The sequence below is a fragment of the Marmota marmota genome, unplaced genomic scaffold (assembly GCF_001458135.2).
Source record: "Marmota marmota marmota unplaced genomic scaffold, marMar, whole genome shotgun sequence".
Lineage (NCBI taxonomy): Eukaryota > Metazoa > Chordata > Mammalia > Rodentia > Sciuridae > Marmota > Marmota marmota.
Window position 1 is genome coordinate 31,603,373 of NW_025999968.1, and position 12,789 is coordinate 31,616,161.

Here is a 12,789-nt window from a genome sequence, read left to right on the forward strand (position 1 = left end):
ATTAATTACATTGAGTCCCCTAAACCTTAACCATACTCTAAAACCCTGAGTGTGTATGGGACCTATACTAACCAATAGAATATTGCAAAGGTAATGGGATGTCACCATTGTGATGATATTGTGTTATGTAAGACTGCACAGTTACAGTTGGGCAAAGTTAAGTCTTTACAGGCTAGAGAGATTCTCCTTGCTGGTTAATGCACCCTGATGTTGAAGTCCAAATCAAAAGAAACTGGAGGTAGTCTTTGGACACTGCAAATGTCCTTAGGACCTGATGGTAGTTTTCCACCAACAGCAAGAAAAGTGAGCCTGAGTCATAAATCTGCAAAGAAATGAATTTAAACAACAGGATCAATGAGCTTCTAGTAGATTCTTCCCTAGTCAACTCTCCAAAGTAGAACAAGGCACAGTGGAAACCTTGATGGTAAGCCTTGAGAATCCTTTAGCAGAGGGCCCAGTTAAACCATATCCAGACTCTTATTCTAAGAAACTATGAGATTAAAAAAAGTCTATGTGGTTTTAAGTCACCAAATTTGAAATAATTTGTTGTACAACAATCGAAAAAGGGGACACCATTATATTTGATGAACCCCCACTGAAGAGTTCCCTATCCTGGAAAGCTCCCCCTTGGACAGGCAACTGATCCTTGATAGGATACAAATATGTAACTCTGTAATACATGATATGTCTGAGTGCTCTTTCTTTCTCTTTTTTCCTGTCAGTTTCCAAACCGCCAAAGGAACTCATTTACATCTTTCCTTTAGCATAAGGGAAAACAGCTCCTGCAGTTATAGAGGTAGAAGTGAGACATAAAGTATAGGAAAAGAACACTGAAATACTAAAGAGGAACTGCTCACCTATTCTTCATTCCTACTTCTTATAGTTATTTTCAGTTAAAAATTTTGTAGCAATCCTCAAATAATTGATGTGCCTAAGCATCCCTCATGACCCTGTGTTGCATATGATAAGAGACTTTTAAAGTGTTGTGTGAACAAGGGCTTCATGATCCTTTGGAAATATCAGCCCATGGTGGAGGAAATCTACATAATAAAGAACTAGGGGTGGCTTCTAGGAACTACAAGTGTATTTTCAGACCTGAGGTTAGGTACCAGACAACAGCTAGAAAAACCAGCATCAGTCATATAGCTGCAAAGAGGAAGAAATCTGACCTAGCAGGTACATATTCTTTATAGAGAGTTTATATGTAGTCAATTGTATGTAGTTACATTATATAATCTTAATAATTTTCCCCCAACATACGTGTATCACCACATCATGAGCGAGGTCATTTCAAGGGCTTAGGATGGGAACAAGCCTCAGATTTCTGTCACTCAATATGATCTGGTTCCCATCCTCATTTATTTTCTAAGCTTATGAGAAAACTCTAGGGAAGCCTCTCCTCCTCAATTATCTGCCCTTCCCTTCCATAAGCTTAGGTAATAAAAAGGAAAACAAAAGCAAAAACATTTATCATTTGTCCTTATACCCATACAGGTGGTTAAGAACCCCCACAAAGCAACCAGTTCACTGCTCAGAACAGAAAACCAAACAATCCACTTGAGTTTTAGGGAGAATTGAGCAAAAAGACTTCTCACATCTTCCAGGTTCATGTGATAAGAATATAGTACATGCTAATTTAATATTGGTAGAATGTCTTCCCCATTCATCCCACATTAAATATTTCCGTAACCATTTTAATATGTGGATACCTTAACTGGTGGCTGACACCCCAGCATCAGCATCAAGGATCTGATATGCAGAGTGACAAAAACAGGTAAGCATGAAACACTAACATAAATAATACTGTTAGCTCCACCTATATGTGCCACCAACTGTGTAGACTTGTGAAGTGAAGAGGATTGTTTCATTAGAAACAGTGGTTAGTGCTAAAGAAATAGAAACAGGATGTAAATTCTTTGAGCTGGAGAATGGAGGAGAAAGAAAACATCACGCCTCCCCCACACCAACTTTCTATCCTGTTGCTGTATCATCACCTAGCCTTTGACCTGTCAGATGACTTCAGCAACATGTATGACCATTGCCCTTTTGGGAGATGTGGGTTAATAACTGTTCCCACTACCCAACCTGGAGGAGAAGGAAGTCTTCAATTTCAATTGGGGAGATGATTTTCTATTTCACCAAGCTGGATCTCTGATTTTTTTTTTGTTTTCTTCTGAATTCATTTTTGTCCCAAAGGAAACATTGTTTTTCAAGGTGATTCAATTCTACAGACTGCACAGATTTTGTGGCATTATTGGATTAAATAGGCTTTATGGGCTTACCTTGGGAACCCAGATGCCATTTATAACATTTCTATAGGGAAAATGTATTTCAAGTTCTAAACTACCAGATCTACAAAACGCTCATTAGTAAGCCAGTAATGCCCTTTCTTTTCTTTGCCTCTCCTTTGCCTGTGAGAGAAGCAACCACACTGGCATGAACTGCATTCTTTTAACTATCTTCTTTTATCAGTTGGAATGCTTTTGTCTATAAGTAACAGAAAACCCTGCTAAATGCAGCTTTAACAATAAGGACATTTATTATGACATTCAGCAAGAAGTCCAGAGAGAAGGAGATCTAACAAGTGGCTTAGCAGCCTAACAATGCCTTAAAGTACCTAAGCTCTTTCTAACCATGGGCTTTGCCATGCTCTCTGCATGTCATCAATCTTCCTCATTTCCAACCCCTAGGCAGCAGGAACTCTACCCATCAAAACCTCATCACCATAGCCAAAAACAGGAAATGAAAGGGGTCGGCAGTATTGTTTTGGTATTGTTTTGGTTTTTTTCCTCACGCATATTTCTTTTATCAGGGGGAAAAAAAAAAAGCATTCCCAGAAGTACTGCCACAGACTTTCTCTCAGGTCCTATTGGCCAGAATTCAGCCAAAGGCAAACTTCAAATGAAACCTTGGTGGAAGTAGAATAAGATTATGGCCTGTACTCTTCATGTCTCATTTGGGTTGGATGTATGACTCTTATTTGCTGAACACATTTTCTCCAAACTTGAATACAATTTGGGATGATCAGGGAAAAAGAAGACTGGTTGCTTCGAGGTAAGGATAGAATATGTCACAGGATAATTTTAGCCCTCTTTATTTCCTCTTTCTTAAGAGGTTTACTCTAGACCAGTAACATATGGCACTGGGCTACAAAAATGAAACTCTAATGGGACACAAAACACATTAACAAAACACATGCTAAATTACAATGCTATGATTGTGCTACAAACGTGATGCTGTGAAATTGAATTCCTAACTAGACAGTATAAATAGTGAAGTGTCAGTTGGATGTTAAAGTGATTCATTGGGCTTAAAAACTTAAAGCATTGAAAGCTCCCTGGCACTAACGATGCTCCCTTTTCATTGACCTCTGTCCAATGAGCCAAAAGATAAACCATGTGGAATGCCATCATAAAAAAGAATGTTAGTTAATATGCCTCTTACTATACATTCAAATTATGGCAGCTTTTCAATAATTAGTGACACAGAAAATCTTTGTCCAGGGACTATTAGCAATAGTTTTCTCAAAGCAATCTCCTCTGAATTAGAGCCAAACACTCCCAGCAACACAATCACCACATATACTCTTTTTCAGTCATACTCCCAGATATTCTGTTTAGAAAAGATCATTATTCCTCTTGTACAGCTCATACTCTCTTGTCATGAGGTTGTATAAAATTAATTCACAATCAAGGAATCAGAACTTAAATTACCTTCTTTGTCTGAACAGGATATTACAACCCCCACCACAGACCTAGAAAGGAAACCTGTGCTCAAATACCAACCAAAATCTACTGAAGTAATCAGACATAGGCTGGGTTACAGCTAAACTCAATTATCTAATGTCTAAAACAAAGCTGTGACATTCAAATACAAAGAACTGCAAAAGTCAGCAATCTTCTAGGATCTCTCCTGATAATACTGCAGTCCACGGAAGAAAAGATGACCCTTCTACAACTGTATCCCTGCTTGGAACATTAGGACAAGATCAGGGTCTGAGAGAGGTCATGTGGTCCATATCAACTCTCTCCCTTTGAAATGTCCTGGAGTAATGCTAACTGTATGCCATTACAACTTTCTCCCTCTGTGGGGTTAGGGAAATGAAGGCTGGAATCCCCACAGTTCCATATTGAATTTCAATATCTTTCTTCCCATACTTTAGTTGGAGATGATATAAAAAGATTATGAGGGAGGAAAAAAAGACAGTCTTCTCATTTCACAGTGTTGAAATGTGTCTGAAATTGCGACAGTTATTAATGAGCATATGATGTATCCTTTTTTTGCATAAACAAAAAAAGACAATAAAGAGAAGTACAAAAAACACTCTTGAGTAGGAAAGGGATATTTTTTAACTGTAGTGAAAATTGTCTTAAACATTTGTATCAATAGCAGATAAGGTAAACTGAAAATTCAAAATAAACAATACTAAGGTGATCTATACCTATCCATGTCATGTCTATTTGAACCCAAAATGACTGTATTGTTTTCAAAGAACATTCAAACACTGCAATGACCTAACAAGTTTGAATTATGATCTTAGTTAATAGTCAGTAATTATTTATTGAGCATTCAGTACTAGGCTTGTGTCTGTGTGATGGAACAGAGGGACTTTAAAACACAAAGCCTGTTTGAAGGAGTTTATACCATAGTAAAAGAGATGATTATCATCTTTGAAAAAATAGGGCACAGTACAGGTAACATATGAAATTACAGGCTAAATTTACATGCAATATTAAATGTATACATGTTCATACATTTTTAATATTTTATTTTTCAGCTTTCTGCTTTTGACATTCTGTATATGCAGTTTCTCTCCATTAGCTTGGCAATTGATCTTTTTAATGTGGGTAGAGCACCAGGTCTGATGTACTGTAGATTTTGTCTAGAGCTGGTATTTGAAAACTTCTCTAGTTTTATAAAGCCCAAAATCAAATTAAGCTAAAATATCCTGAACTTTTAATAATCTGCATAACTCTCTGCTTACTGAAGAATTGTTTGGTATTACTTCTCAGGAAAGAACAGACGTTGGTGACACTGAAGACCTAATTGGGTTTTCTGCAGTTCTGTCAATACCTGGGAAAACTTCTGTCTATCTAGATACTTGCCAGAAAACAACAAAAGGTTTTCTGTGACATGTGAAAAAAGAGTTCAAATAATTTTTTGGAATTCTATTTCAGTTCTAGGTTCACTAGCTGAATTTGTCTTCTCTATCTCTAATTATATTGTTTTATGTATTGCAAGATTTATTTTTAAAAAGAACATATACAATTAATTGCAAAAGTAAATAAATATCTGTGCTTAATTGGAGGATGCATAGATGTAACTTACTGTGATCCTAAAAAAAATAAAGTAACTATCTATGATGTTTGAAATCTGAAAAAAATAATACAGAAAGTGAAATGCTAGCTATAATCACATCCTTTTCCATTCAAGAATTAACCAGCTAGCTAAATATAGCCATTATTAAGTCAATTCTACATCATATGTAAACTTTAACATGGAAAACTTAACAAATCTTCTACTGAGAACCTATTAGAATGTTTTCAAAAAGATTTTCTTTCTAAATCAGAAATTTAAATTATAGATGCATAACAGCAAAACACCAACTTGATGTTATGCAATTGATAGACAAATAGGTAGATAATGCTTTTAGTCTCAGTTTCCCTTAGTTACCATCGCTTATCTCTTTCCATCTTACTGTGAAGTAACATTTATTTCTATGAGATTAATTGTTCAGCAATTGCTATTTTACCTATAAAAAGAAATGGCTTTTTTTAAAAAGTAGGCCAAATAAAATAGGCCAACTTGTTTATGAAGCAAGGTATTTTCATCCACTTACTATAGTTCTTAGTCTCTGACAAGATGTCTCTGACATCTGAAATGGAAGCATTCACAGTGCAATTATATGAAATTCATTCATATATATATATATATATATATATATGCTAAAAAATTTTAGATGCATCTATTTGAATAGTGTAGGCTATAATTGAGGAGTTTTTTCCTATTGTATCTGTTCTTCCTAACCATATCCTCATATGACATTGGAACTTTTTTCTACCAAGCATTTGAATATAGTCTTAAGGTTATAAAACTTCTGTATACAGATATATCTTTTGGCCACTTATGCTAAGTTAGTCCCTAGTAGAACAAAGGTAATTTATGTTCTGTATTATGGTACCTAATAACTAAATTATAAAGAGATTACAATGTACAAAAGTGATGGATGATCTAAATAGGAAAGCAATTTTTAATTCTGTGCTTTAAGATAACAAAGGGAAATTTATAAAACGTTAGTTGTGGAGTAGAAAATTTTAAGTGATTTAAAGCTTTCCTATTAAAAACTATGTAGCCTAATTTCCTTTTCAATTTGAACTTTCTTGTAGGTCTTACAAATTTAAAAATAGTTTCCATTGAAGATTATACTTTTACCCACTAAAATCTAATCATTGTTACTGATACATATTTATATTGTAACATTTTATTATAATAATTTCCATAGTCTAACACTTTCTTCATTTATTATTTACTGTTATTTGGAAAACATGCAGCTATCAAAATGTTATAAAATAATATAAGTATTCATCAATGACAGCTATAATTATAATAGATAACACTAAAATTTCAATGGCTTAAAGAAATTAACATTAATATTTTTTCCTTCTCAAAAATATGTAGGTCACCTACACAACATCTCATTTCAGCAGGACTCAACATAGTTTCGACTAGGCTTGATTAGACTCTAGGCCTTGGCTTAGGTTCAAATTTATTCCATCTGTTTTCATCACCAGATGATACTCAGAACATATTCTTTCGATGTGAGATGGTACAAACCCAAAAGCTCAAGCATAATTACATTACAACATTTAAAACCATATTGGTGTTCAGATTGCTCACATTCCATTGGCTAAAGCAGGTCACATGGCCAAGTCACACATCAATGCTATAAGAAATATACTGAATACACCTTAATAGAAAGGAAAGAATATAAAGTTACTTGGCAAAGGGCTTGGGTAAAATAGTCTAACAAAGAAGGAATAAAGAATTAGAAAAAAAAAATATCTTCCATAATTCTACAATATTATTCATTATTTTTAATTTCATAAATATATTTACATTTTGAAGAACAACCTCTTGATTATTAAGTTAAAATAACTCACTCATAGTTTATGATTTATAGTTAAAAACATTTAAAATGATATATTTATGTTGGGAGTTTAGTTTAGATGAAAATTTATCAAGTAATTTGACTGTTAACATATGAGTGTATTAGACTATATTTCCCAGAACAAACCAAATCAATATGATAATGTAACTTGAAATACTTCATAATTTAATGATGACATTGTTTGAAGAATGTACCTTTTACTTGATAACTGTAAATAATATTTTTTCCCTAGCATAACTTTAGGGCAGATAGTAGCCAGTAATAGAAACCTAACATTTTTCTTATGTGTTAGGGGAAAATACTTTTCTAATATGATTTGTATGATGTTCTACTATAAAACTGTGTAGCATGGGTCTCCTTTTTGAATGATAGTAAATGTAATATCAATTTAAACTCAAATATGCTGGAATATGAATTCTATAACACTATTTCAGCACCATTGCTCTGTGCAGCTACTTCCTTGAGTACCCCCCTCTAGGGCTGAATGAGAACTTCAATAAACAATCCATTTGATTCTTGACATTGCTGCTCAGAATGATGAGAAATAAAAAGGCTGATATGTTTTGTTTTTGTTTCTGGTGTGTTTTCAGTGCAAGAGATTCTAAACATCAAGCACGTTATTTAAGAATAACATTTAATAGCTCTAAGTCATATTAAAGTACAATGGCTAAAAGGGAAAGTAAAAATACTATATAGTAATCCTCTACTTTAAAATCTTCAGTGGCTCCCAAATTACTTACAAAATAAATAGCTTTTTATCCATTTACCTTTTTTCCTTTATCCTCCAATAGTCCCCTATTCTCCAGTCAAATTGAGCTTTTCCCTAGGCTCTGCCACCTTTGGATTTTCATCTAGCTGTTCTCTCAGTCTATTTTTCATTTTGGTATAATCTCTCTGAGACCCAAAGCTGTTTTATTCATCTGTGGGGTTCTAGCATGTTTTTTTCACATAGGAGGTGCCAAATAAATATTCAATTTTTTTTAAAAAAGGAAATGGGAAAAGTCTCAGTAATTTTTATTTATTTTGTCCACAAGTTCTCATAAAATGATATAAAATTTGACTTTAGACTTAAGCAAAAGCACCTGGATCACAGATAATAACACTGTAACAGGATCATTAGAAGTAATTGGATCTATCTGAGCCAGAAAAAGACGGTCCTATTTACCTTTAGGTATTTAAAATCAAAGGTAGAACCTCATGTATACAGTATAGTGTGAGTGTGTATCTGCATAACAGTTCTGGCCCCCTCATATATTACTCTGCTATATTAAGGATTTTCATTATTCAGACAGTAAATGATAAATCCACAATGAAGAGAATATAGACACACTATCCTATAACACTTTATTTATGATTGTAAATCTCTGCCTAAATTATTTTTACTAACATGAAATAATAAAGCTCCTAAAATGTTATATTTTCAATGTTTTTTTTTAATATCTTTGATCTTTTCCTGTCTTAGTTAACTACAGCTTTTTGGGGGGTGGGGGCGGCATGAGGAATTGAATTTAGGGGCACTTGGCCACTGAGCCACAACCCCAGCCCTATTTATTTTATTTTATTTATAGAGACAGCATCTCACTGAGTTGCTTAACACCTCACTTTTGATGAGGCTGGCTTTCAACTCACGATCCTCAGCCTTCCAAGCCACTGGGATTATAGGTGTGCACCACCTACCCCAGCCACTACAGCTTTAATATGTCTCTAAGTGCTCAAAAACAGTGAGTGGTCATTATTTCCTCATAGACATAGAATTTTAAAGCTAGAAAAGAATAGAAATAATTGAGCGTTATCTGTTAATTTCAGGCAATAGCAACTGAGGCCCATGAAAATCATCACTGAAATCTCAAGTTATTAGAAGTTAAACTGTAGCTTGAATCCAAGTTTCTTGACTCCTGACAGAATGCTCTTTCTTTTTTTTTTTTTTAAGAAGTTTATTTTTTAATTTTTTTTTTGTAGTTGTCAGTGGACCTTTTTGTTTTATTTATATGCGGTGCTGAGAATTGAATCCAGTGCCTCACACCTGCTAGGCAAGTGCTCTACCACTGAGCTACAACCCCAGCCCCAGAATGCTCTTTCTAATTTACTATTCTAACCATTTTTAAATTCTTTTTTTTTTCAAAATCTCCTTAATCTTGCTTATAATTACTTGAACTTAAGTCCTAACTCTATCCAAAAGAAAAATTTTCACTCATACAATACATACGTTTGTCATGAAGTCTTTCCTTTAGTTCTCTTCTGCCCAAACTCAAAAACTGATTTTCCCACTAGGGCTCAGATCCTGGAATACAGATTTTGGATTCCGGCAGGTGAAAGAAGATACAAGGCAAAGCTAGGATAATATACATCCTTTATTCCAACTTATGGCAGCAGCCCTCTACTGATCCCTCTCCCTGCCCTAGTAATTTCATAGACCTTGGCCTTTTTTTATTTACAAGTCAAACAAAGAAGGTACAATGTCAACAGGTTACATAAATAAATGCAGACTCACAACCAGATATTTACAACCTTGAGTACATACGCTGAATCAGGGTGTTTATGACCTTGGTTACATGCTAAAAACATAGCTCACTAGAAGTATCAGTAAGGGAGCCCAACTATAGTCAGGTTTTTGATATATACTAAGTTCTAAAATAAATTCACAACCATAATACAGAGAATACTACAATATGTACCACAAATCAACATGCAAGTTCAGATACAATAGCAATTTAACATTTAATTATACACTGGCATATTGCTCATTAATTGTTGCAACCATTTCCAATATGAAACAGACTCTGTTGTAACACTCACAATATTTTGAGTTTTCAAAAATATTCTGTATCTATACATATAAAATTCTGCTGCCCATGGTACTAGAAGTAAAGACTGCTCCAAAGCAGTTTCTATTAGAGTTGAAAAGATGAAACATGTTCATGCAAACAGAAAAAAAAAAAAAACACATAAGAGTACTGTAGGAGGCTACAATTGACTATAAAATCATGAAGAGTGAGATCAGTTTCAGCAAAGGACATCAAAAAAGCCTAATGTAGGAGATCCAACATGGTGGCGGACGCAGAGAGATCAAGTCTCTGACCTCTTCAGCTGCGCGGGCATAGGGAGTCGTAAACCGTCTAAATGCTGTTTGCTCAGGATCAATAGGCAATGCTGAGCTGATGTGGATCTAGGGCGAACAGTCTGGGCCTCTCAGAACACACACCGAGCCCGGATCGGCTGAATTCAAGTTCCCGTTCGCCTGCTTCTCGCAGACAAACTGCTGTGACTCAGCACTAAACGATCCCGCTGAAACAACTGGTCAGCCCTTCTGAAACTATGGAGGTTAATGCTAACCGAGCCTTCATAGGCAGTGGCCACAGGATTGAAACAGGGCTTGGGAGAGCCAGTCAGGACCCACCCGTTACATTGGTCACCCGGCAAAGGGAACGAACTGTCGCCATTTGCATGGGATACCACCATGGCAGAGAACTGACGTCACCAGAATGCGGCGGAGGAGATAACTCCATTAAAAACGGTGGCGACAGGTGTGTAACCCCCTAGCCTTCCCTCTCCACACAGCGGGGAAACCTTAAGGGCCCCTCCCAGCTCTCCCGTAAGGGCCCCTTTCAGCTCTCCCTTGAGTGCAATAGCGAGACCGAGGGAATCAGGAGTGGCTCAGGACCCGCGGCGCGGAACTCCCGGCTACCGCTCCCACCAGTGCTAACAACTGAGGTCTCTTGCACCAGCTACTGGGGGCGTGGCTACCGGAGGGCAAGTAAAATTCGCTGAGGGTTCTCAGCCCCAAGCTCTACAAACTTAGGTTCTAAGGGAATGGCAAACAGGGAGAGTGTGCCCAGTTGTTCATGAAAATAGGGCTCCTGGGAGCAGCAGACCTGGCGTGTAGCCAGTATTGTGGTGAGCGTCACCGGTGAGCGGGGCCTGGCTTGAGGAAAAGTGGGAAAGTGACTAGACACAAGAGAAGGCCCTAGGCACTCAGGACTGGAGACCCGCCCAGTCTGGGAGGAGGAGTTGCTGCACAGTGATTGGTTCGCGCGTATTGAGAGAAGAAGCTTGGCCCGGTGGGAACAACTCCACGTACTGGAAGAGAAGTTAATCAAACTCTAAGACTGCATTTATTAATTTTTTTTTAATTTGGTTTTTTTTTTCATTTTCAATTTTTTGTTGTTTTTTAATTTTTTTATTATTTTTTTAATTTTAATTTTTTAATTTTTTTATTTTCTATTTTTTTTCTTTTGTCTTTTCATTTCTTTTCAATTTCCTTATTCCCCATTCCTTGAATTCTACCTGCTTACTCTCATTCTCTTTAGTGACTTCTTCCCTTCCCTTCTAACACCTTTCCTCCCAAGCATCAAATAAATTTATAGGAGTAAACAGAAACTCAGCAGTCAATCAGAACAAGAAGTAACATGAGCAGCATGAAAAAGCAAGGAATAAAAGGAGTACAAACAATGCAGGACAGCCTAAATATTCAGGAGGACCTAGAGGCATCAGAAAAAATGGTCAAATAAAGAACTCAAGGAATACCTTAGACAGATGGAATGGAACCTTAAAGAGGATATGAGACAGCAAATTCAAACAGTGAAAGAACACATTAAAAATGAATTATATAAACAGATAAAAGAAGAAATTAAGAATCTTTATCAGGAGATAGAGATTATAAAAAAAAATCAAACAATAATTCTAGAAATGAAGGAAACTATAAACCAAATTAAAAACTCAAATGAGAGTATCACTAATAGAGTGGAGCAAGTAAAAGCCAGAACGTCAGATAATGAAGACAAAATATATCATCTTGAAAAGAGTCTAGCCAACTCAGAAAGGCTGGTAAAAAATCACGAGAAAAACATTCAAGAGATATGGGATAACATAAAAAAACGAAACTTAAGAGTCATCGGGATAGAGGAAGGTATAGAGGTTCAAACCAAGGGAATGGGCAACCTACTGAATGAAATAATTATAGAAAACTTTCCAGAAATAAAAAAGGAAATGGATATACAAATTGTAGATGCATACTGGACACCAATCATACAAAATCACAGTAGACCAATGCCAAGACACATTGTTATGAAGATATCCAATATACAGAACAAAGAGAAAATAATAAAAGCTACAAGGGAAAGGAGGCAGATTACATCCAGGGGTAAACCAATAAGGTTAACAACGGATTTTTCATCACAGACTCTGAAAGCGAGAAGATCCTGGAACAACGTATTTCAAACACTGAAAGACAATGGATGCCAACCAAGAATTTTGTATCCAGCAAAATTAAGCTTCAGGTATGGCAATGAAATAAAAATCTTTCATGATAAACAAAAGTTAAAAGAATTTGCATCCAGAAAACCAGCATTGCAAAGCATCTTGAGCAAAACACTACACGAGGAAAAAATGAAAAACAATAACCAAAACCATCAGTGGGAAGTGCCTCAGTAAAGACAGAGGGCAGGGTGAAAGCTAATCATGGAGAAACAAACTAAATTAAAAAAAAAAAGCATAAATAATCAAACATGGCTGGAAGTACAAATCATCTATCAATAGTAACTCACGTTAATGGCCTAAACTCTCCAATAAAGCGACATAGGCTGGTAACATGGATTAAAAACACAAATCCAACAATATGCTGC